The sequence below is a fragment of the Acinonyx jubatus genome, chromosome C2 (genome assembly GCF_027475565.1).
Source record: "Acinonyx jubatus isolate Ajub_Pintada_27869175 chromosome C2, VMU_Ajub_asm_v1.0, whole genome shotgun sequence".
In the NCBI taxonomy this organism is placed as follows: Eukaryota; Metazoa; Chordata; class Mammalia; order Carnivora; family Felidae; genus Acinonyx; species Acinonyx jubatus.
The window spans coordinates 16,489,502-16,514,530 of NC_069384.1; the positions used below are offsets into that span (position 1 = coordinate 16,489,502).

At 36.7% G+C, this 25,029-nt stretch overlaps 1 long non-coding RNA gene across 2 annotated transcripts in view; it reads left to right on the top strand.

The window, feature by feature from the left end:
• Positions 1-25,029, top strand: part of LOC128315128 (uncharacterized) — a 133,220-nt gene that overhangs the window by 18,277 nt on the left and 89,914 nt on the right. The window contains exon 3 of one of the 2 annotated variants that reach the window (XR_008297576.1): positions 14,964-21,647. The exons of the other annotated variant lie outside the window; for it this stretch is intronic. This is a non-coding gene — a long non-coding RNA (uncharacterized LOC128315128). Of the gene's footprint in view, positions 1-14,963; positions 21,648-25,029 lie in introns of those variants that run through there. 2 annotated transcript variants of the gene reach the window in all.

Below are 25,029 nucleotides of genomic sequence, written 5' to 3' on the forward strand. Positions count from 1 at the left end.
TATTTTGTTATGGTAGCCTGAGCAGACTCATACAGGTGCTATCAAAGAATGAAATACTATATTTCCTCTAGATAGAAACATTACAAACAAAACCAACTCAAGGTTCTTGGTTCAGCAGAACATTATTTGTCCAATCTCTATACAACAATAAATTTTCTTGGCAAAGAGGAAGCATTGCCTTTCCAAATGACATATTTTCTTGTAAGCTACGGTATTATTTTAAAAAGAGACAAAATACGTGTAAATATTTTCAGTTTCTTATTATGCTATGTGGCTGTATGAATATTGTATTTTACATGTTACCTTTGCAATACATCCTTCTGTTTATATAATCATATACATTTATTGTTAATGATGATACTTCAGAAATGTTGACACACATTCGTGGAGGACTCATGTTCTGTAGATGAAGAAAGTTCAGCATGAAATTACTAAAATTGGCATTAAAATTAGTATATGATAAAATTTCCAAAAGGGCAAATAAAATGAAGTTAACGCATTGATTGATATGCAGGAAAATTAAATTTGGCAATCTGGGGATTAATGACAAAGTATATTTTCACTAGCAATGATTCAGTAAAGAATTTATACTTGCTTTTTTTTTTTTTTAAGTTTATTTATTTTTTGAGAGACAGAGAGAGCACAAGCAGGGGAGGGGCAGAAAGAGAGGAAGCTCGGAAGCAGACTCCACACTGACAGCAGAGAGCCCAATGTGGGGCTCGCGCTCACAAACTATGAGGTCATGACCTATGCCGAAGTTGGATACTTAACCAGCTGAGCCACCCAGGCACCCCATACTTGCGTAATAGTAGTTATGATTGTATCTTTTGAAAGAGATAGGAAATATAAGCATATTTACTTTATAGTCCTCTATTAGATGACTCCTAGAGTTGGGTGTTCTTATCTTTGATCCTCAGGTTTACAAGCAGTGTGTTAATTACATAGATAAGACTTGTATTTTACATTGTGTAAATTTGACTTTGCATAAAATTTCAGGTGCACACACTTTACGCCCAAATCTTAGCTTCTCACGAATGGGAGCCAGAGATCCTTGGAGAAATGACTGATTCCAGGATGGGGCTGGGAAAATACTAGATGATCCTGGAATAACTTGTTGGGCCAGCAATGTTGGAAATACATCAAGAAGGAAAAACAAAACAAAACAAAACCCCAAACCAGTTTGAAAGCTTCAGTCAGAAGAAACCAATGACCCCAAAGGGGCAATTTGAGAATCAACATAAAAAAATAATAGTAAAGAATTAGAGCCCATTGAGTAAAAATTAGAAACCGTGAGCTACTATAGGTATAAATAGGTTGAATGTTTGAAGGAACAACATGACATTACTTTCTACAAAATACTTACTAATTATGAAGGGAGAAGAATATAGGAGAGGCCTGGTGGTATCACCTTAATCAAGTGATAAAAATAACAGAACATTAGTAACGGCACAAACCAAAACTGCGCACAATCTTATAGAATAAAATGAAAGTAACACACCATCATTTAGTTGTTATGCCTGCTAAAAATTCATAACCTAAATCCAATCACAGGAAAACAACATGATAAACTCACATTGAAAGGAATTCTGCAACAGTGTCTGCTTGTGATCTCCAAAATGGAAATTTTCTCCTCTTTCATTCTTTGGCGTATTTCCAAATAAATCAGTACGCATCACTGCCTTAGGAAGTCAAGTTAAATGTACTTGTGATAAGTGTGTTTGATGATCTATCTGCCTCAGAGCATGCCATCTGTCAATGTTCTTATTAAAGGCTTTCAGTGGAGCTACTCCGGGTGGAGCAGATGGAGTGAAATCTGTGACTTTTTTGAAAGATATGGTTTCTGAAGTTGCTTTCAGGGATAAATCCTGGACATTGGCTAAGGCAAGTAAAAAATCTGGCCACATTGCAAGGATTCAGACGGTCTGATTTTCTTATCAAAAGTTTCCTCCCATCTCCATTTGCTAAAAGCTTTTGGCAATAAAGGCATTAAGTCCTCTTTTGTTTCCTGTAATGGAAAGCTCTAGATGCCTTTGGCTATTTGGTTTCTGTGCCTCGGGGTCTTTGCTGTATAAGGAGAGATATATTGAGAGAACTTACTTCACAGAATTCTCATGTGGACCATGAGAATAAAGTATGTGAATGAAAAAACCTTCGGTAAGAAGTGGCTCACTCAGATAAATACGATTAGTGGATGGAAATGCCTAAAAGCACTTCCACTTAGTTTTTCCCATTGAGGACATCAGGATCTCGATTTTAAGAGTCAGTATCCAATATCTGAATGGGATCTTTCTATAAAAACTGGAAGAAAACAACGGAAGAATTTGTGGGGTTTTTTGGGGATATGACTGCTCCACAGAATGAGAACCACATTTATTTTACTGAATTCAAAATAATAGATGAATAATTGTATAGAATAAGGAAAAACACTATGCGATGGGATTTTGAGCTGGTTTGAATTTCTTACTTCTTGGCTTGGGTGAAACCTCTAACTCAGGAATAGCTGAGAATGCATGATCTCTGTTCTGGTTCAGCCTAGATCATCCCATTGCTTCTCCCTGTCTACCTTGCATTTCTCAGGGGTTATGCCAGTTTACAGTGAACTGTTGCTTCCTCTGATCAGAGCAATTAAAAACTGTAAAAACACTTCTCATTCTCTGCCCACAACTGCTTAATTTTGAAGCAACAATATCTGTATTAATTATGTTGTGAAGGGGAGATTCATTCTGCCCCTAGCCCGAGATTAGTAACTGTTAGCCCGAGAAAGCACTGGATCCTCTCTTTGCTACGGTTGTCCTACAGCTTTATATTCCTGGTGAATCTGCAGGATCTGTGATCCCATAAGTCTCTGTGTTGTTCTGCACAGGCTCTTGGCTATAATCTGGCCATAGGAAGAATATTGTCCTCATTAAGGGCCAGGCTAAAAACACATTTGACCTTGGTGGAAGCATGCGACCACCATCACACTGCTTCTTGTCATGCCTCAAAGACATTTACTAGGTTACCACAGTGCAGAATTTAACTGCTGTTCTTTTTTGAATCCATATTATAAGGGCACAATTTCATATATATTGATTTTTATTATTAATTGCCTTTAATATTATAGAGAATTTCATGGGTAAGGATAAGTAGGGTAGGGCAGTGTTTCTCTCCAAAAAACATTTAAGGCAGTGAGAACGTCCAAATCACTATTACTGTTGGAGAAACTAACATTTCTCAAGCTGTCTCTTGGCATGGAGCAAACCATGTTTTTAAGTGTTTGAGTCAGAAAAACCATCCCCTATGACAAGAGAGTGTTAAGATTACGAAATGACACTCTTTAAATCTCCAATGTGTTTCACTGAATGTTTTGCTCATCACTCAGGCTCTCCACAATGCTGCAGTCATCAAGCAATGATCACTGGATAAATGAGTAAGTTTTACATTAGCCTTTCCCATCTCCTCTATCCCCACAAAGAAGCATCATCAGATACTAATGCAAGTGTGATCAGTTGATTTGAAAAGCAGTTCTTTGTACCATTTATAGTCGTCATTACATATTGAACAACACACAAATCATTTTTCAAATTGAAGTTCTAAAATAAGATTATTTAAAATTATTTTAAAAACAAGATTTATTTCAGCTAGAATTAATTCCACTGGGACCATTATAATATCTGAAAAACTAAATGTTGAAAGGTGGGAACAGAGCAAGTAATAAGACTTTGTTTGAAAGCTTATATGAATGGTACTGATACATCATAAATGAGAAAATTATCAATAATCTGAGAGAAAATTTTCTGTGAAGACTGTGCTTGACATGTGGTAATAGAAACTTGATTAGCAGGGGCTGGACTAGAGAGCAGTTTATTTTGCACAAATAACAAAAGCATGAAGGTGGGCATCCAGGGCAAGCATGTCTGCCATTGTAGATACTTCTGCTACTTCCATTCTGCTGGCCAGCAGGGGTTAGCCTGTGGCCTGTAACCTCAAGTTTCTGCACCTCAGTATACTGTGACAATGATCTGCGAGAAGAGCACGGGGCAAAAAGGCAAGACCAAAGGGGAACTGTCAACTGACTCTGCCCTTCTCACCACCTTTGCAAGAAATCACACGCAATGACTTCCCCTTAAATCTCATTGGCCAGAAGCATGACACGTGGCTCGCTTAATGGCACTGACTTCTGTAAATCTGTTTTAAACTAGACATGTTGCCATCTCACACAAAAGTGGAATTCTGTGAGTAACAAAAGAAATGGAGAATGGCTATTAGGCAGGGCACTAAAGGTGTTGGCCCCAAATAACTAACTAGAACCTCACTAAGATAACAATTGTTGGGTTCCAGAATTCTTTTTGAATTCTGATTAGTAAAATATAAGTTCCTTTTTACTCCTTATAAAGTAAAAGATTTTCCAGATGAGATAGTGTGACTTAATGCATGATGGCATTTACTTGCTAATATCAGTAGTTGGTTTAAAATGCTCAGGATTATTAATTTTTGACAAATGAAAAACAAAGTACATTTCAAGCGATCTCTGATACATCTTTAATCATCTTTTTTTTAAAGTGTTTATCTTTGAGAGAGAGAGAGACAGAGACAGAGCGCAAGTGGGGGAGGGGGCAGAGAGAGAGAGGGAGCAGGCTCCGAATCTGAACTCTGAGCTGTCAGCATCATGACCTGAGCCGAAGTCAGACACTTAACCAACTGAGCCACGCAGGCAGCCCTCTTTCGTCATTTTATAAAATTGATATATTCATTTCTTCTGGGATTAATGGATTAAAGGCGAAATTTTATATTAAAAATTAGTTAAAAGTAAGTTGAATAATTGTCTTTGGATTTTACAAACAGAACCAATTATTCTGATTTAGAAGGAAAATAAAATTTGAATTTTATTTGTTGTTTTATGTTGTACCAACATTATACATTAAAAATACTGTAAAATACATTTTAAAACTAATGTGATTCAGCAGAAAATATGTAAGATGTTTACTTCGTAAGTGTTGCATTAATCAATATTTTTATGAATTATCTTTACCAGCAAAAGTATTTATTCCAATTTATAAACAAAACAAAATAACATTTGGGTAAAATGAGCTCTTAAACAGAGCTACTCCAAATAAATTCTTAATTAAAGTTAGCTATTCATGTCTGAATTAATCAAATTCTGTAGCTTGCTATTAAAATTATTTATAAAATTAATAAACTTTGTTTTCCATTGTTTATATACATCTCATTTCATTTAAATAATTTTGATAAACACTAAGCTAATAATTATAAGAGTACTAATAAGTAGTTTGTAGTCTATATTCAGAGTTTGTAAATGTGTGTGTGTGTCTGTGTGTGTGTGTGTGTGTGCATGTTTGGGGGGAAGATAATATGGCAACTAGGAGGTCTAATAAAAGGGAAGAAAGGATCTTAAAGATTACCAGCCTCTTTAAAATAGCCCAGAATATCTGTTGAAAAAGGAAGTGCTATCAAGGTTTTCCCATTTCCAGACTATTGTTCAGAGAATGATGGATGCTACAGAAGTGCATGGAAATAGTAACAAAGTGGAGACGGCCCTGGTATGGAGCATGTAATGAGAACTTAGAAAGGAAAGAAAAGTATGGTGTCCAGCCAGACCTGCATAGGATCCCAATGAAGCTTTCCTTCCATCATGACTTGCTGCCTTAAAACTACTGAAAAAGTCCCTAAAGCATCATGTAAAATAATTTGAGGCTATGGATGACATTGCAAAAATTCACTATGACCAAAATAAAAACAAATGGCATATATATGTATGGGAAAAGAAAGACAGAAAGAAAGCATGAGGTCAAGGAAAGAAGATATTGAGCCAGCAAGATGATTGAGTAGTATTTTCCAGCCTTCATCCACCCACAAAAAAAGATAGCTTTCCAGAAACGGACTTCACGATTTCAAATTATGTTACAAAACTATCGTAATCTAAAGGCTATGGTATTGACATACAGACAGACACATAATGGTCAACTAATTTTTGACAAGGGTGCCAAAAATACAAAAGGAAGAAAGAATAATCTCTTCAACAGCGTTGGGAAAACTGGATATTCATATGCAAAAGAATAAGATTGGACCTTTACCTTAACTATACATAAAAATAAAGGACTTTTATTTGGGCTAATCTTTCTAGTTATTCTAATTATGTTTTGCTGTTTTCTCCCATGTCTCTCTGCCTGGTACCAAGACTCCATCACTGCGATAACCTCAAGCCAATAGATGATCCTTTCTACTCAAGGAGGTTCATACACATTACCCACATTAGATCCAGCTGCCTCTGCCTTTTGTATCTCCCCTATAAGTTCCCTGACTGACCAGTATTGACCCATATAGGTAGGGACAACTCTATTCCCCTACTCAGCAGGAAGAAGCTACAGCAGATGAGACCTTCCACCTTCAACAACCTTAAAGATTTAAGGGTCAAAAGTTGTTCAGGGGAATATGATGAGAGAGCATAAGGCAGGCTGAAGGCAAAGCACAAGCTAACACACTCCCACCCCAGGTGGGATCTGTGTGCTATTCCTTGGACACTCCCAGCTACCCAAGAGCAAAGGAAAGGGGTTTAAGTGCTTGCCATGGTAATTTGGGAAACTAAGGCAAATGAAAAATTAAATTCCTTTACTGCCTGCCCACTGACAAGTCCTTGAAACCAGCAGAGTGACTTCCCTCCAGGAGCTCAGCTGCCTCGATGATGACACTTTGCTAATTAAAAGAATTATTCAGCATGATCAAGTGGAATTTATTCCTGGGCTGAAGAACTGGTTCAATATTTGCCAATTAATCAATGTAATACACCACATTAATAAAAGAAAGGATAAGAACCATATAATCCTCTCCATAGATGCAGAAAAAAACATTTGACAAAATACAGCATCTATTCTTGATAAAAACCCTCAACAAAGTAGGGATAGATGGAATATTCCTCAACTTCATAAAGGCCAAATATGGAAGACCCACAGGTAATATCATCCTCAATGCGGAAAAACAAAGTCTTTCCTCTACAGTTGGGAACAAGACAAGGATGTCCATTCTCACCACTACTATTTAACATAGTTCTGGAAGTCTTAGCCTCAGCAATCAGACAGCAAAAAGAAGTAAAGCGCATCCAAATTGGCAAGGAAGAAGTCAAACATTCACTATTTGCAGAAGACATGATACTCTATGTATCAGGTCTTTCAGAAAACTTGAAAGACTCCACCAAAAAATTATTAGAACTAGTACATGAATTCAACAAAGTCACAGGTTATAAAATCAATGTGCAGAAATCTGTTGCATTTTTATACACCAATAATGAAGCAGCAGAAAAATAAATCAAGGAATCAATCCCATTTACAATTGCACCAAAAGCAATAAGATACCTAGGAATAAACCCAACTAAAGAGGTAAAAGAGGAAAACTATAGAATACTTATAAAAAATACTTATACTTACAAAGAAATGGAAAAGCATTCCGTGCTCATGAGTTGGAAGAAAAAACATTGTTAAAATGTCTATACAACCCAAAGCAATCTACACACTTAATGCAATTCCTATCAGAATACCAGAACCATTTTTCACAGAGGTAGAACAAACAATCCTATAATCTGTATGGAACCACAAAAGATCCCAAATAACCAAAGCAATTCTGAAAAAGAAAAACTAAACTGGAGGCATCATGATTCTGGATTTCAAGCTGTATGACAAAGCTGTAGTCATCAAGACAATATGGCACTGGTACAAAACAGATACATAGATCGATGGAACAGAATAGAAAACCCAGAAATGGGCCCACAACTATATGGTCAACTAACCTTCGACAAAGCAGGAAAGACTACCCAATGGAAAAAAAAGTCTCTTTAATAAATAGTGTTGGAAAAACTGGACGGTGACATGCAGAAGAATGAAGCTGGACCACTTTCTTACACCATACACAAAAATAAATTCACAATGGATGAAAGACCTAAATATGAGACAGGAAACCATCAAAATCCTAGAGGAGAACACAGGCAGAACCTCTTTGACCTCAGCTATAGCAACTTCTTACTAGACACATCACTGAAGGCAAGGGAAACAAAAGCAAACGTGAACTATTGGGACTTCATCAAGATAAAAAACTTCTGCACAGGGAAGGAAACAATAAACAAAACTAAGAGACAGCATACATAATGGGAGAAGATATTTGCAGATGACATATCTGATAAAGGGAGAACTGATTTTTCAAGGCAAATTTACCACAATATTCCAGAAAATATGAATAAAATTTGATTGGTATAGCACACTTCCTGGCTAGTTATTAAGCTTCCTGGCTTAGAAGGCAAAAAAAATTCAGACACCCAGGGGAAAACACAAGACACCATCAAGGAAGAAAAATTTGTTTAGCTATATTGAGAACCAAAGAAACCCAAAACCAAAACCAAAAATAACAACAACAACAGCAACAACAACAAAACCCCGAGACATTGTCTAAAATGATATGAAGAAAATAAAAGAAAGAATAAACTAAAAGTATTACATGAGCCAAGTTACCATTCAAGCATGAAGCATGAAGACATTCCTGCAAGCTAAGAATTGCAGCTAGGATTCCCTGAGTCCCTGCTCGGGGCTCAACCCTTTCCTGCATGCTTTACAGGTGTTGCCATATTAGATTCTCACAACTATCTCATGAAATGGGGTTCAATATATCTCTCTTTTACAGTGGAGGAAATGGAGGCAAGTTATTCACTTCATTTGTCCAGGATTTCACATCTCATTAATGATAGAGCTTGGGTTTGAACCCAGGTAGTTTGGCTAACGATACTGCATGTTTTCCACTATGCCACACTGCTAAGAATCTGAAATAACTTACAGAATAATGAACGCAAGATCTCTTCTGAAAAAGTCAACGTCTTCTAAGAAACCTGTAAAGTGGTGAAGTGCAGCCAGTAGAAAGATAATTAATTATGCTTACTGACTAGCCCTTAGTGCAACTAAAATGTTGATATGATATTGCATGTACTAACACAACCAACAAAAATGAGAGCAGAAAGAAGGGTGGTGGACATGATGTTAATAGTTACACTTTGCTTACATCTCTCATCAGGGAGAAAATGGATTCTGCTCAAAATTAAAATATATTAATTTTCATATATAATAAATAGATTGGCCCCCAACTATTCACATTATTCATAGTCCTTTTTTTTTTTTTCTTAAAGGAGTTTCATTGAAGATTCTGGAATAATAAAGTATAGAATGATTGGTGGGAATGAAGACTATGGTCATTGGAGGGATGGAACTCAACAAAATTATTGGATGCATTATATTCATGGATATTTAAATAATCAGGAATTAAAGCAATATTAATGGTAGACTACAGACAGTTATCCGGTTAGCTAAAATCTAAAAATAGGGGTGCCTCGGTGGCTCAGTCAGTTAAACGCTAGACTTCGGTTTGGGTCATGGTCTCAGGGTTCATGAGTTCGAGCCCAAATTGGGCTCTGTGCTGACAACTCAGAGCCTGGAGCCTGCTTTGGATTCTGTGTCTCCCTCTCTCTCTGCCCCTCACCTGCTCACATTCTGTCTCCCTTTCTCTCAAAAATAAATAAACATTAAAAATATTTTTTTTAATCTTCTAAAAATAAATAAAATAAAGACACCTTCATTCATCCTTGGTAGAAAGGGACCTGCTGGTAGTGTGAGTAGATAAACTGATCAAGGTGGAGGTGAGGGATTTACATCAGCATGACCAGCACTTGGCACTTCTGGGTTCTCAGCAGCTGGAAAACAGAACAAGCAATGGAGGCCAAGAGGATCCATTGGCGGAGGGAAAGCATGTCACTGGGGTCCTTGGCAACTTGCATGGATGCTTTGAAACAGGTTCAGGGTCTCCTGGCTGGGAAAGTTAGGCCACCCTACTGAAGGAATAAGTGTGTTGGTCACAGTGTGTTCATGTTTTTCTCATCTCTTTTCAGGTTCCTGATCTACTTCTCCCATCTCCACCCCACCCCCAAATTATAGTTATCTCGTTTCTTGCTGTTCTTCTGCAGCTAGAATCTGCCCCTTCTCACCATCTTGGCCTCCAAAATCTATGCAACTGATATTGTTTCCTGCTTTGGTAGTGTAATGCCACAGACCTTTTGTGCAAGTATCTGATTTCAGCAAGCCACCTGATTTATTTCAGCAAGGCATCTGATGAGATCTCTTCTGATAAATTTTCCCTAACAGTCACCAACATTAAAACTTAGTGCATTTTACAATTCCTTGTGGACGTATTTTTCAGTTATAACAGAATGACTTTAATCTTTCTGATAGCAAAGATTAGGTCCACCAGTTCTGCCACCACTCCTGATACCATCGAGGGCTTTGCCTAGATTAAAGTGTGCACTGGACTACATATGTTTAGTCTGGTTTTAGTAGTTATTGATTTTAAGAATCAAGTGTTGTCATGTAATGGGGCTCAAAATGTTTCAAGCTCTGGAGATATCTTCATGGTAAAATTTTAAAATTCCAAGGCAACAAGGCAGGCGGAAAATTAATGATCCCAGCATTGTATCTTATTGGAAGAAAGACTTTTAGCTACTTTTCCTCGTGTGCTCGCCTGTTCCTTAGCATTCTTTTCTCCATGTCCCCAACCTCCCATCCAAAGAAACAGTTTAATCTGATTATTCAAATCTGGACACCCTGATTGCATACAATTATTAGTTTGTGTGCAATCAGTGGGTATATCTTCAAGACCAGGGTACGAGGTTCTAAGATTTCTCATTGTCCTTTTCCTGTTTACATCATGTTGCAGAATTGGTAAACTAAGTCAGGGATTCCTCTTAAATTTTGGGAACCTTTTTTTGACTCTCATACTGTGTATGGATGGGTGAATAGACTCCAGCCGTATCCTTCTCTCTCATGCAGGTACCCCAGAGCATGATGATCTCAATATTCTCAAATGGGATAGTCTTAGGTGAGGGTGGTACTTAGGAGGTTCCTTTTGGACTTAAAGCCTAATCCAGGAGCTTCCACTGTCTTTAATCAGGGCTATTAGTCAAATAATACAGCAACCAATGGCAGGATACTCTTGTTCCTGCTTTGCCTTGGGTATCCTACTTAATAACCATGTGGGAGAGATTGTCGGGAGTTATGTTACTCCCAGATTTAAGTTTTCCTGACCTCCTGTATTAGTCAGGTTCTCCAGAAAAAGTGAGCTAATAGAAGATTTGTTATGAGGAATTGGCTGATGTAGTTATGGAAGTTGAGAAGTCCCATGATTTTCCATCTGCAAATTGGAGACCCAGGAAAGCTGGTGTGTAATTCAGTCTGTGGCATAAGATCTGAGACCAAAAAGGCTGACTGATATACAGGGGGTGAGATGAAATATGCCAGCTCAATCACTGGCGCGCACACACACACACACACCCACCACAAAATGGGGATGAATTCCTCCTTTCTCTGCCTTTTGTTCTATTCAGGCCCCCTGCCCCCAATAGATTATATCATACCCACCCATATTTCGGTGAGGGCAATCTACCTTCTGAGTTCACTGAATCAAATGTTAATCTCTTCTGGAAACACTCTCACAAGCACACCCAGAAATAATGTTTAATCTGGGCGCCCTGTGGCCAGTTGAGTTGACACATAAAATTAGTCATAATACCTCCTGACTGCAAAATAATTGTAATACCATCAAAATCTCTACTTGACCTCTTAAATACCTTAGACCATTTAATGAGAAGTACTATAAGCAGTTAGTTATAAGGCTTTGTCTATATTAGTTTTTGCTACCTGAGGACAGGCATTTCATTTCTATATCTCAGGCAGCTGGTATAGTGCTTATACACAGATACCATTTATTCAGTGAATGATAACATAATTCTAAGTCTTTCATTCTGAAAACATATTGTTCAGATGTTTAGAGCATTTTTAAAGGCAGCATTTAGTGGAGCATATGCTCTATGCCCTAAAAGGCATTATACTCATTTAGAGATGGGGAAATTAAAGCTCCATATGGGGCTCATCCAAGTTTGCATGCCTTGGAAGTAGCTGAGGTGAGGTTCACATGGAAGTATATGCAACTCCAGAGCCAGCTCTTGGCATAGCATCACTGCCTCTAAGCTAGATCAAGTACAAAGGGGGATTTCTAGCTCTCGTCCTTGCCCAGGCAACATTTCCTCATGTGAATCCATATCAGTCTTCCTGGCTCTGGGCAGCAACTTGACCATTCTTGGCGATGAGATATTTTTGTCTAGTGACTGCCCTGAGGACATAGTCAACTAAAAAACATGCTCACAAATAAGAAGTATCTCCCTCATTGTGCTTTATTTACAAAAGATTTGGAGTTAAAAAGAGAGAGAGGAAGGCGGGCAGGAAATCAAGAAATCTAAAGAATGAAAAGTAGAAACATTTGTTAGAAACTGAATTCCATCTTTCTATTAGTGTATTTTAAAATATATATTATATTGCATATATTAAGTAAATTATATTAACAATGTTATATTAATTATATTAAACTAAATACATTTTATTAAATATAGTAAACACATATAATGTAATATAATAATGTGTAATAAAATATTGAATTATAATACATAATGAGAAAACAATCTCTGTATCCTCAGTCTGGTCACTTCTGCATAGAAGGGGTCAAAGATTGAGTCTCTCTAGGAGTAATTAAAAAATAGTTACTGGAATATAAATATTGGAATACTGATTGAAATAATCAAGGAAGAGAACAAAAGCCATTTATGTCCTTTCCATTATATAGGGTCTTAATCACAACTAGACTTAGCAACATTAGGATATTCTCTATTGTTAAGACCAACCAATGGGATATAGAAAATTGGTTTTTATTGTTTCAAAAATATCGCTAATTTGACCAAGGCTTCCGAGTTTAATCTGAGTCATTCTAAAGAAGCAGAAGAGCAAGACACTAGCAGAATTTTGTTATTATGCGTTTATGTTGTTAATGATTTATATATGTTTGAATACCTTGTTTTGATGGTACAAAGAGACTGGGGCAATTCGTTAGATATAACATAGTAAAATAAAACAGGAAAAAAAGATAATAACATAGGGACATAGAAAATAAAGTTAGAAAATGCAAAGAACATATCAGGGAAAGTGTGGAAGGAGAAGCATGCCTGAATTTCCTAGATTGTTACTGAAGTTAGGACTAGAGGTTTAGCTTTCTGAGCTTTCTGGAAGCCAAAGAAGAAAAAAGAAAAGAGATTAGTTTTGAATTTTATGCTGTTCAGGAAAAACATTTCTTTAGGAGTTATTAGTATGACAACCATATCTGAGTCTTGTCGTTCGTGCACATTCTTGAAGTTTTCTCAATGAATGCTTATGATGGACAGTCTGTAGCCAGTGTGTTCATGTGCTCCCCAGAGGTTTTTCTCTCTTCTATGAAGATTTTCCTAAACCAAATGTTCACACTTCTGGGTACCATGGAACACAGCACAAAGGAGTCATGGCCATTATGTCCCATTTGGGTTCATATCGACAGAAACTTTTATCCTGCGATAAGAGAACCAAGGTTGTCTTCTGTCTTCATGTTGTTCCTTTACTCCTGGGATTGTAGATAATTATGAGCTATGGTCTGCCCCCACCCTGTTGCAGGGATGAAGTCCTGCCTACTGATTTCCATCTTTAAACGTATGACTTTGTGAATTGAGAGTACTTCTTTCTGTTCCTTTGAGGGAACACTTTACAATTGAAATCTCTTTAAAGCCAGAAAACATAGCAAAGAGAAGCAATGTGATCCTAAAATATACAACATTTTCCTGGGGAGAAGGAAGAAGAGAGGGAAGTATGTCCCAAAGCAAAACTCTATTTTCCTAGACACATACCAGAGAAAGATTCTTTTTTCTAGGTGGGCAATTCGATTATAGGAGTTCCGGGGCATCAAGAAGCATACCCCTCCCCCCAAATCCTTTTAATTCTAAAATATTTCCTCTCATCAGTAGCTGAGGGTTCAATTATTTTCAATTAATTGATATATTATTGGTCTAAAGCATTAATGCCTTAGTAGGAAAATATTCTGTTCAACCAGAGACTTTGCTCAAAAATATCTTGGGTATGATGAGAGACTAATGACATATTAAATATATTTTGGTTGGGAAGAATTGGAAAATGATTTAGAATCCAGTTTATTGCATAATAGTTAAACCCTTAATTATAGGAAAGCTCAGCCAGGGGTCTGATTAGTATGTGATTCAATGTCAGATGTATGAATGGTGAAAATTGCTGTGTTTACTTCATATCTCTTGTAAGATCTAACTTATAAACATGTTTGGGAATTTTGGACCATCCCTAAGCATTTTTAGAGGTCTTGATAAGAAAACATTTATTTTTTATTTTTAACTAGAGGTAGAAGACAATTAAGGAAACCAATGATAGAGTATATAACCTTAAGTTAGATATAAGTTAAGTATATTGTTGACCTTAAGTCAAAAGTTACTTTAAAATATACAGATAATATATAATATAATCTACATCTTTTCTTAAAGATTACAACAAAAACAAAACCTTAAAATAGTGTGTTATATTACATTACTTTTATTTGATCTAAAAATGACCTATTTTACCTCTCTGGTTAGGAATACCTAAGAAGTATAGTGAGTTACACATAGTAGATTCTCTTTTATGTATTCAAAATGAGGTAGGCCTACATAATTCTTTTCTGTCTCCTTTAATGGTAAGCTAAGTCATATGAAAAATCTATCGCACATGGAACATGGCTGATTAATGACAGTTCACACACACACACACACACACACACACACACACACCACCCATTTCACCCAAAGATATAATCATTCGTAGGCTACCTGTGTAAGACTGAAAATTATGACCTTATGTGTGAATTATAAATGTAAATTAAACAGTTTTTTTCCACCATAAGTAATATAATAGTCTGGCTGTTGTTAATTTTGATAACTTTACTGAATGTGAATAAAACAAGATTTTAGAAGTGGAAATAGTGTGCAATTTTGAGAGAATCTAAGAAACACAATTTCTTTTTCCCTTTAGCAGGCCCACAGCCAAGCCATTGAGAGACAAACCAATGGGAAACAAATTAGCTCATGTACCTCATGTGCTCCTGGAGCTTTCCCACAGTACCCCTTGGCCAGTGCTTGGACAAGGTAATTTACCATATCTCTGAGTGTCCTACTCCCAAGGGGACATTCATCTTGCCTTCCTAGAAGCAGGTTGAGGTCTGGAGTTTCATGTTTATGGTCATCAAATATATTTTGGCTAGCAGAATGAGAGGCACAGTTGTGTTTTCAGTAAACTCATCCATTACCTTGACTTCAGAGCTATTGAATTTATACTACCTGATGAAAATAACCAATTTCAAATGACAGACAAACCTGAAATATGGTTATACCATCAGAGGTCTCCCTGTGACAGGAAATAAAAATCAAATCATCTGGGCATTGTCAAGTAAAATGAGAGTTAGTAAAAAAGAAATATATAATTTTAGAGTCATCAAATGATGAAATACTGGAAGGGATATCTCTTTATTGAGGTTTGTTTTAATACCAACCAGACTGTCTTTTCAAAATCTGTGAATCTCATTAGGATCAAAGTAGCCTGAAGGGCATTTATGGAAGATTTTAAAGGCTGGTATAGGGTTTGAAGAACTTATATATAACTGTGAATATTTGAGGGAAATAGTTGATCAAAAGCCTCTAAAATGTGAACCCCAAAGACCGAAATTAATAAAAGTAGTTAAGAGATTTGGTTGTGAATAAAGTGGGGAAAAATTAACTAGATAAAAAAAATATTTATTGATAAAATACCTCTTAAAGGTATGATAACATATTTTAAATCACGCTTTGTCTAAACTTCCTAAACCTGGAAATATCTAAGAATAAGAGAAACTTCATAAAGTATTAATTATAGACCACAGCACTCTTTTTAGTATTAGAACCTTTCTTTTTCCCAATCTATTCTCTAATTAGGGAAACCATGGCTGCCACTCTCTACTTAGAAATCTACTCTTTTTTCTTCTAATCCATTATATGTAGTTGAACTAAATATACCAAAACACATATTTACAGAAAATGATCACATTATAAGGAAAAAAGTGGAGTGGAATGTTGTGGAATGTTGTATTTTTTTTTTTCTGATACAAACCACTACTTCATGATAGGTGCAATCACTTCTTGTATTTATTTCCCTGCCTTTTATTTCATTTTGAATTACTTTTTCTTGTGTTTTTGATGAAATTAAATTTTAATTATTGGATTGTTCATCATACATGTTTGTTCTGATCATGGTCATTATGATCTCATATAAGAGAAATTACAATGGACTTTAAAGGGTGCTAATGGCAGCTTCTGGAATAACCACTGAGGGTATTAGTGGAGGTGGAAAAAATCAGAAAGTTAAGACAGGCTCTAGATTTATGATTTATTTATGTATTTTAGAGATTCTGATCCATGGGAAGAAAGGGCAGTGAAATATAAACCTTGGTCTTGATGGAGAGAGACAAAGAGAGAGAGAGAGAGGGAGGGAAAGAGGCAGTGGGTGAAGGTTCAAGCACCAATTAGAGATTTAAATTTAAAATTTAAATTTGAAGTAAAAATATATTCATATAATTTTTGAGCAAAATCTAACAATTTGGTAAATTTAAGTCAAATATTTGCATTAAAGAATCTGTAATGATATGCTGAATATCTGTTCTCTTCCAAGTCAAGTAAATCAAATTGGACATTAAAGGACCACCAAATAAGGAATGACATGAACGTCTATTTTTAGACGTAGGTTATTTAGAGTAGGTTATTTAGAGTATTTAGAGTAGGTTATCACCACTGAATTTGTACCTTGCCATCAAGAAGACATTCTAGCAATATTGTCTCTAGCCTTGGCGTAATTGTATTAGTTGTCATTTAGTCACATTTTTGTTTTTCCTCACATGTGATTTTGTTTCAGAAAATGTCTTCCAATATAAAACATACCAAGTTACTCTTTGGATGGCAATGACAAAAAACTTGAATGGAGTGTAGCACAGTTTCGTGTAGCACCTCATCCCTGAAGTGACAATCTCGGTTCAGGTCTTCAGTCTTTCTTGCCTGGTTTATTGCAATCACTGGGCTCTTTTCCATCCAGGCATCCTCCCTCCACCTCCACTGGCTGCCATATTGATTTTTCAAAATGTAAATATGATTATGTCACTCTTGTTGAGAAAGTTTTTAAGAGATGGCTTATAACCTACAAGATAATAGAACAACTGAGATTGGCATGCTGGGCTCTTCAGGGCTCAGCTTCGTCTCCCTCCACTCTTGATCCTCTCCACATTGGCTTTGCCCCAAACATATCATGTCAAGCTGATTCCTTGACTGGGGCAGCTCTTTATCCTTGCTGTTCACTGAAAGCTCACTCTCCCTTCAAGTTCAAATGTTAACTTTTCCAGTTCACTGAGTAATACCATTAGGCACTCCCTTTTCTCTCTCTGGCACCTAATATGTAAACCTTTTAGACATCAGTTATTACTGTTTTGAACTTCTTGCTAGTACAGCACTTTCATATACAGGCCCTTTAATAATCGCCTGCTGAAAAAAGGGCCGGTTGATAAGACAAATAGCTTCTCCATAAACATCAAGGCCATGGGATGTTTTATTGCTGTGTTCCAGCAGGCTACTGAAAACTTTTGAGATCACACACATAATATACTTGATTTCCTCATATGACCAGAAATTCTATGACCAGATCTTGTCCCACAATGGAAAGTCCTCTGAAGACCAGGTTATCTGTGGATGGTTCACTCTAGTTTGAAAACATTTTAAAACTTAAAGGAACTCCTTTATTATATGCCCAAGAGAAATCAAGACCAGAGAGGTAAAGACAATTTCCTGGAATAACAGCTAAAATGAATGATGGGACAGAACTAAAACAAACTGTCCAGATACCCAGTCAGATAATCCTTATAATAATATAGGAAGATCTTCAGCAGGCCAAGAAATGAACCAAAATAACCCCCCAAATCCATGAATAGTACTATGTTAATAACTATATGTTATTAAATACCTACCATCACTATGTTCAAGACATCATACTAGGTGTTATGGGTACTAAAACAAATAGCCCATGGAGTCTGCTCTTCAAGTATTCATGCTTCAGCTCTTACCTGTCTCCTTTCTCTCCCCTTACCATTTACTCTTCCTCTCTACCTAAGGAGACTCTCTCAGAGGGGCTTCAGCTAAATCCTCTGAGTGAGTTAAGAGATGGAGGAAAACAAACATGGGATGGGGCATTGTAGGTTACACTCTACCTCCAAGCTTTGAGGTCCTGGTAGTGACTTCATCTTTCTGAGCATCAGTTCATAAATATAAATAGTCACAGTGATTCCTACTCTGTCTCTGCATAAGCCATTTTAAGAAGCAAATGATGGCTATGCTGTATTTCAAAGCCATTGGCTTTTGAGCCTTGATGGTTGGTTTGAATCTCTGCTCTATTACTTCTTAGGTGTGGGAATGTGTCTTCTCATGTTCAAAATGTGGTTATATTATCCACCTTATCTTGTTAGGGTTAGCAATACTGTTTTAAATAAGTTTATTTACCTATTTTGAGACAGAGAGAGAGAGAGAGAGCAAGAGAGAGAGCATGAGCAAGTGGGGGAGGGGCAGAGAGAGAAGGAGAGAGAGAATCCCAGGCAGGCTCCACACTGTCAGCAGAGAGCCTGATATGGGGCTGGAACTCACAAACCCTAAGACCATGACGTGAGCCAAAGTCAGATGCTTAACCTACTGAGCCACCCAGGCATCCCTAGGGTTAGCAATGTTGTAAGTACAGATAAAGGTCTGACCTTTAAGACATTATCAATTAATGTAAGTCTTATTCTCGTTATTGTTTTCAGATATGTTTAAGGGTACTTCATCTGTCTGAAAATTCTGTAGACACTTAAGAAATTATTTCCCCCAGACACATGCAGACTAAAGCGTGCTGTTTATGAGATGACTGGCATACTAGTGGTGTTAGAATTTTTCCCATAATTGCACACCTTTGCTACAAAGATCAGCAAAGATGCTGGATACACAGCAATGGCCGGGAGCCTGAGGCTATGTGAAATGAGGGCTACTCTGGAGTAAATTGTCATTTTCAAAAAATAAAGAATGAGTCAGACCATGCCTAATTCCACAGGAAAGAGATTAGTTGCAGCAGAAAACATGTGGAGTTAATTTGGTTAGAAAGGAAATATTAACATCTTGAATTCCACAAAGACTCCTTCCCTTGGAGTTTGTTGGATGATTTACAGAGCTCGTTTATAGATCTTCATAAATGCAGTGGGTACATAATAAAAGGGCAAATCAAGGATGACTATTGTTACAGTGACTGTGTTTTATGTACATTCAAAACCTTATCCCACATATGTAGCCTTTACTGATACAGAGCCTAGGGATTTTTGAGGGAATTAAAACAAGAAGTGATATTTACATAATGTTCTTTCGAGTTCCATTTTGGCTAAATTTTGAAATCTGATTTTAGAATAATGTATACTTGGAATGAGTCAGAATAGTATGTTTCTACAATATGGAAGTCAGCTGCAGCTGGAATAAATGGATCTTACGCTAATTTAGGGTCCCAAATGACAGCTAATTTTTTGTCATTCAGAACTTGAAATTTGCTTTTTGTAATAGTTCCTGAAATTACAATGAATTTTCATAGTTTTGGAGATCCTTGCCTTCATCATTTTTATTTTCTTTCATGCTTGACATAGGAAGAATGGAATATGTTTCTATCCAATTCTATCTGTAGGCTCATCCCCTAAGCCTCTGTTTTACTTTGCTTTTTACTTTTTGCTTTGGGACTTTTCTTTCTTTCAAACCTTAGACCGAAGTTGTCCTTCTTCAGGTACATCATCAACATTTTTTAAAAAGAAACTTCTGCAGGTGATTGTAAAAGGATGCTTAAAGATACAATACTGGAACATAAATAAATTAGGACCTTAGAGATAACCAAATCAGGACCAATATGTGATAATTTAGTTCATCACTAAAACTAGTTACACACAAAAATAATTATCTAATTTTTCTTACATTTTCCAAATATTTTTCTACATTATCTGAATACCTTAGCATTCTTTTATGTAGGTCCAGGGTAATTAAATTTTTTACTGGATTTCTTTGTTTTCAGGAATACATTTTTCACTTGTAGAATGCTTCTTTGCAAACAGTTTGAAATTAATTTTGTTATAATCAAGAAATGTATCTCTTTAAAACTTTAAAAATATAGACTGATGTTATTTTTTTTCTTAAGCTCCTGAAGTTTAAAATCTAAAACTCTCAGAAAAGTATATTTCAATTGCATTATGCAATGGTGTATGTGTGTGTATATATAATATATATGTATATATTTATATATATAATATGCAACTATATATTCATACTATACACATACACAAAGGTATATAAATGATTTGGAAATACTCACAATTAAAAATAAATGGTTTTAAAATTATATTTATGTCAATCACAACAATTTTGCTTTACTATGAATTCTCAAATTAAACCTTAAACAATGGTTACTTTTTATTAATGATTACGAATCAGGCAATACACAGTGTCCTTCACACATATTCATTCTTCATAAAAACCCTAAGTCTTATGAATTATCCTTATTAAAACCAAGCTCAGGGACAAAGTAATTCAAGGTCATAAAGCTTCTGAAAGGCAGAACAAGGATTACATTAACTATTGACCTTAATCATGACACTGTTTGTTGTTGTTGTTTGTTTTGTTTTGTTTTTACATGAACTGTCTTATCTTAATCAAAGGGAAGCAATTGAAAACACTTTTAGAAACTCAAAAACAGGAGCAATATGCCCATATGGTTTATATCAATAATACATAATGAACAATAAATATAGCGATTCCTCATTTTAAGCAAAGATATTATTTCATGAAACAGAAATATCGGATTGGGATTAATACTTCTACAAATGGTATCACTGTTGGTATTTCTCAGATGGCCATTAGGATCTAGGTGGAAAAATTAAACCGTGTTAGGTTAATTGATACAGGAAAAATGGTCAACAAGCTGCAAATGAGGCCACCCAGAAATTAACAACAGCAGGAAGCTGTTGTCACCCTCGTTCTGGAAGGGCACTAAGAACAGGTGGCCTTACCAGCTTCCAGAAATCATGGCTGCTTCACGGCTGCTGCAGTCATGATGGATGGGCTGTGGTCAGGAGCTGGAGCCTCAGAGGAACCAATGACAGCCAGAGACACCACAAGAGCAGAGAGAAGGGGAATATCCCGGCTTCTCCTTCATCTGCCATTCCCATCATTGGTTCCAGCTTCCCATTGCAGACCCCACTGGAAGTAAGAGTGCAAGGGCTGCACCCTAAAATCGAGTTTCCTGTAAAATGCAGCAAAACAGAAGGGAGAATATGGATATTAGAGAAGACAGTTCAACTATCCTCCCTCCTTCTCAGCCCACCACCCTCTAACGGGATGGTTTTGGATAAATCGAACTATTACAAAACTGTTTCCTTATGTAGAAAAACAACAACAACAACACATTACTCCTTATTTCTGCCTCACAGGATGATTTGAGAGAAGTAAATGAGATGGTGAGTTTGAATTCTTCATCTATAGGAAGCCCCAAATAAATGCAAATTTTACTACGTTTGTATGCAAAAAACATAAAAATTCTTGCTCTATTGATAAATTAGCTGTAGCAACCATTTCCAATGCAATTATACACACACACACACACACACACCTGAGGTGCCTTTCCAATCCATGTGTTTGGGAAAACTTTTATTGATTTTATAGCAATTGTATAAAGATATAATTATCTCTGATTAATGCTGGAATTTAAGGTTTTGTATACATTAAGTTTTTAATTAAACAAGAAAGTAATGGAACATGGAAGCAATTAGACTGAGGTGGTTCTCATGCCTTAGCAGCCTATATAAACAAACCAAAACCTAAGCCAGCATCAATGCACTTGAGTCCGAGACCTGAAACTTACAAAGGGCAATTACAATCAGTGAAATAGGTTTTCCTAAACAGGACGAATGCTTAAGCTTTAGCCAATCAAATTGTTTCCTTGCTTTGCTTCAGCTTCTATATTAAAAAACTTGTCTTTGTCTCCTATCAGCAGAATGCTCCTGACTACCTTTGGTTTGGTGCTGCTGTATTGGAATCAATGTATGCTGAAATAAACTCTCAAAAATTTAAATGTGCCTCACTTCCTCTTTTACCATAAAAAAATATATATAACTATATATATAACTATATATATATGCATATTTTACTTTGAGACCTAACATGATATGAGGGTTCTATTTGATATAATATACTAATTTAATATTAATATTTAAGGAGAAAATTTTAAAAAAATTTTAATGTTTCTTTTTTGAGAGAGAGAGAGCGTGAGCAGGGGCAGGGCAGAGAGAGCGGAGACATACAACCCGAAGCAGGCTCCAGGCTCTGAACTGTCAGCACAGAACCTGACAGAGAGCTCAAACTCATGAACTGTGAGACCATGAACTGAGCTGAAGTCAGACACTTAACTGACTGAGCCACCCAGGCGCCCTAGGGGGAGAATTTTTTTAATGACATGTAAATTTTGATACCCCAACTTGATTAAGTCAAACCATCTTTGATAACATATTAATACTGCAGAAACACTTTTTGGATAATTTGTACTGGCACTATGCAGGCAATACTCAAAAATGCATAAAAAGTTGTGTTCCTTAAGCTGATAATGTCAATTTTAGTATTTAATGAGAATTTGAAAGTCTTTTTTACATAGAATCGCAAGACCTTCTAGTAATAGCAAATTTTATCCACAATGAATTATAAATACCGGTTGCACTTGAGTTAAAATCAAATGTCATAAAGTAACTTTTCTTTTTCAAACATAGTCAAATGTATTTAAACTACACAACACTTTTAAAGAAACAGCTCACAGTGCCCTTGTAATGCCTGACCGAACACCAAACCCTGACTCTTACCAAAGAGCCAAAATGTCAGTTTTGCAGCTTACTCCAGTAGAAGCTAAAGTGGTACTTTTTCACCAGAATTGTCCTGGCCAGAAGAATGTGCCTGGTGAGAGAATTCCAGAGATGGGCAAGCCAGATAAGCAAACAACAACAACAACAGCAGCAACAACCACAACAACCAAGTAAAAAGAAAATACAAATTCAAGAATACTATGGTATCAGAGAAATTTATTTCTGATAGTTCTGGAGACTCAGAATCTGAGATCAAGGTGCTAGTCTGGGTAGGTTCTGATGCAAGCCCTCCTTGGGTTATAGACCTCTTGAATCCTCACATGGTGGAAGGACCATGAGAGAGCTCTCTGGGGTCCTTTTTATAAGGGCACTAATCTCATTCACTAGGGCTCCACACTCACGGACTAATCACCTCCCAAAAGCCCCATCTTCTATACCAACATATTGTAAGTTAAGATTTCAACACATGCATTTTGAGACGACACACATCCAGTCAATGACACAGCTGTTGTACTTGTTAACCAGCTAGAGGTGACTAATACTGATTTTAGTACCGAGAAATGGATGTTGCTCTAACAAATGTCCAAAAATATGAAAGTGTTTTTGGAACTGGGTAATGAGTAGATGCTGGAGGAGTTTTGAAGTGCATTCTAGAAAAGGCCTGGATGATTGTGAACAGAATGTTGGTAGAAATACGGATCTTAAACACCATTCTTGGGAAGTCTTGGAAAAAGTGAAGAACAGGTTATTAGAACTCTCAGGAAAGGTGATCCTTGTTCTAAATTGGCAAGAAGCTTGGCTGATTTGTGATCAAGTGCTTTGTGGACAGTAGAACGCAATTGCAAGTCATGAAATTCGATGTTTAGCAGAGGAGATTTTTAAGCAAAATATTGAAGGTGCAGCTTTGGTCTTCTGGATCATTTATAGTAAAATGTAAGAGAAGAGACATGACTTGTGGAAAAACAAAAATTGTGAGGCAAAAAGGAGCCAGAACTTGGAGATTTGGAAAATTCTCAACCTATAAATATTCCAAAAAATGAGAAGGCTTGTTCTGAGGGGAACACTAAGGGTGTGGCAGAAGAACCATTTGATAAAGAGATTATGTGTGTGACTCATGGACTTAATCAGCCATCTCTGCAGAAGCCAGAACTAGAGATGGGATTATACCAGTACAGTAACTGCCAGTTGGGGTTGAAGTGGACAGAAAATAAGAGACAAAGTGAAGGAAAGCTGTTAGACTTTGTAAATCCTACAGGATTGGAGCAAAGAGTTAGTTGACTGTGAACGTGCACTATTCTTCAAAAAAGGGAAGAATGGCCCCACAGGAAATCTGGACATCGTCAATACTGCTCTCTAGATTTCAGAGGGTTAGATCATCACCTCAGTATCAACATGCCCTATGGCCTTTAATTGCAGCCTTGGGGGTGGGAGCATCCTGCAAATCCTTAGAAGTGGGGCTGCCCACAGAGCTTTGAGGGCCTGGCCCCCTAGAGACTCAGTACGGAACCACTGCTCTCTGGGGTTTCTGAAGATGGGGCCACTGTCTCAATGGTTTGAGAGAGCAAAGCATTGAGCCAAAGAGGGTTGTTCTTAAGCCTTAGGATCTTGTAGAATTTACCTTTCAAGGTTTTGTACTTACTTGGGACCTATCACCTCTTTCTTCCTTCCAATTTTTCCCTTTTAAAATGGGAAATGTCTATCCTTTGCCTGCCCCACCAGTGTATTTTGGAGACACATAGCTCATCTGGTTTTACAGGTTCTCAGCTGGAAGAAAATTTTGCCTTACAATGAATCCCATGCTGAGTCTCACTCATACTTGATTTAAGTGATATTTAGAAAACAATTTGGACTTTAGACTTCAGAATTGATACTAGAATCAGTCAAGTTGTTGGGAGCTGTTAGGGTGGAATGAACATATTTTCCATGTGAGAAAGACATCAATTTTGGGGGACAGGGATAAAATGCTATGCCATAGTCCCCAAATTCATATGTTGAAGCCTCAATTTCCAGTGTGACTATATTGGGAGATTGGGCTTTCAAAAGGTAATTAAGGATAAACATGGACATAAAGGTGGAGCCCTAATCCAAAAGGATTGTTGGTTTACGAGAAGAGGAAGAAGAGACAGA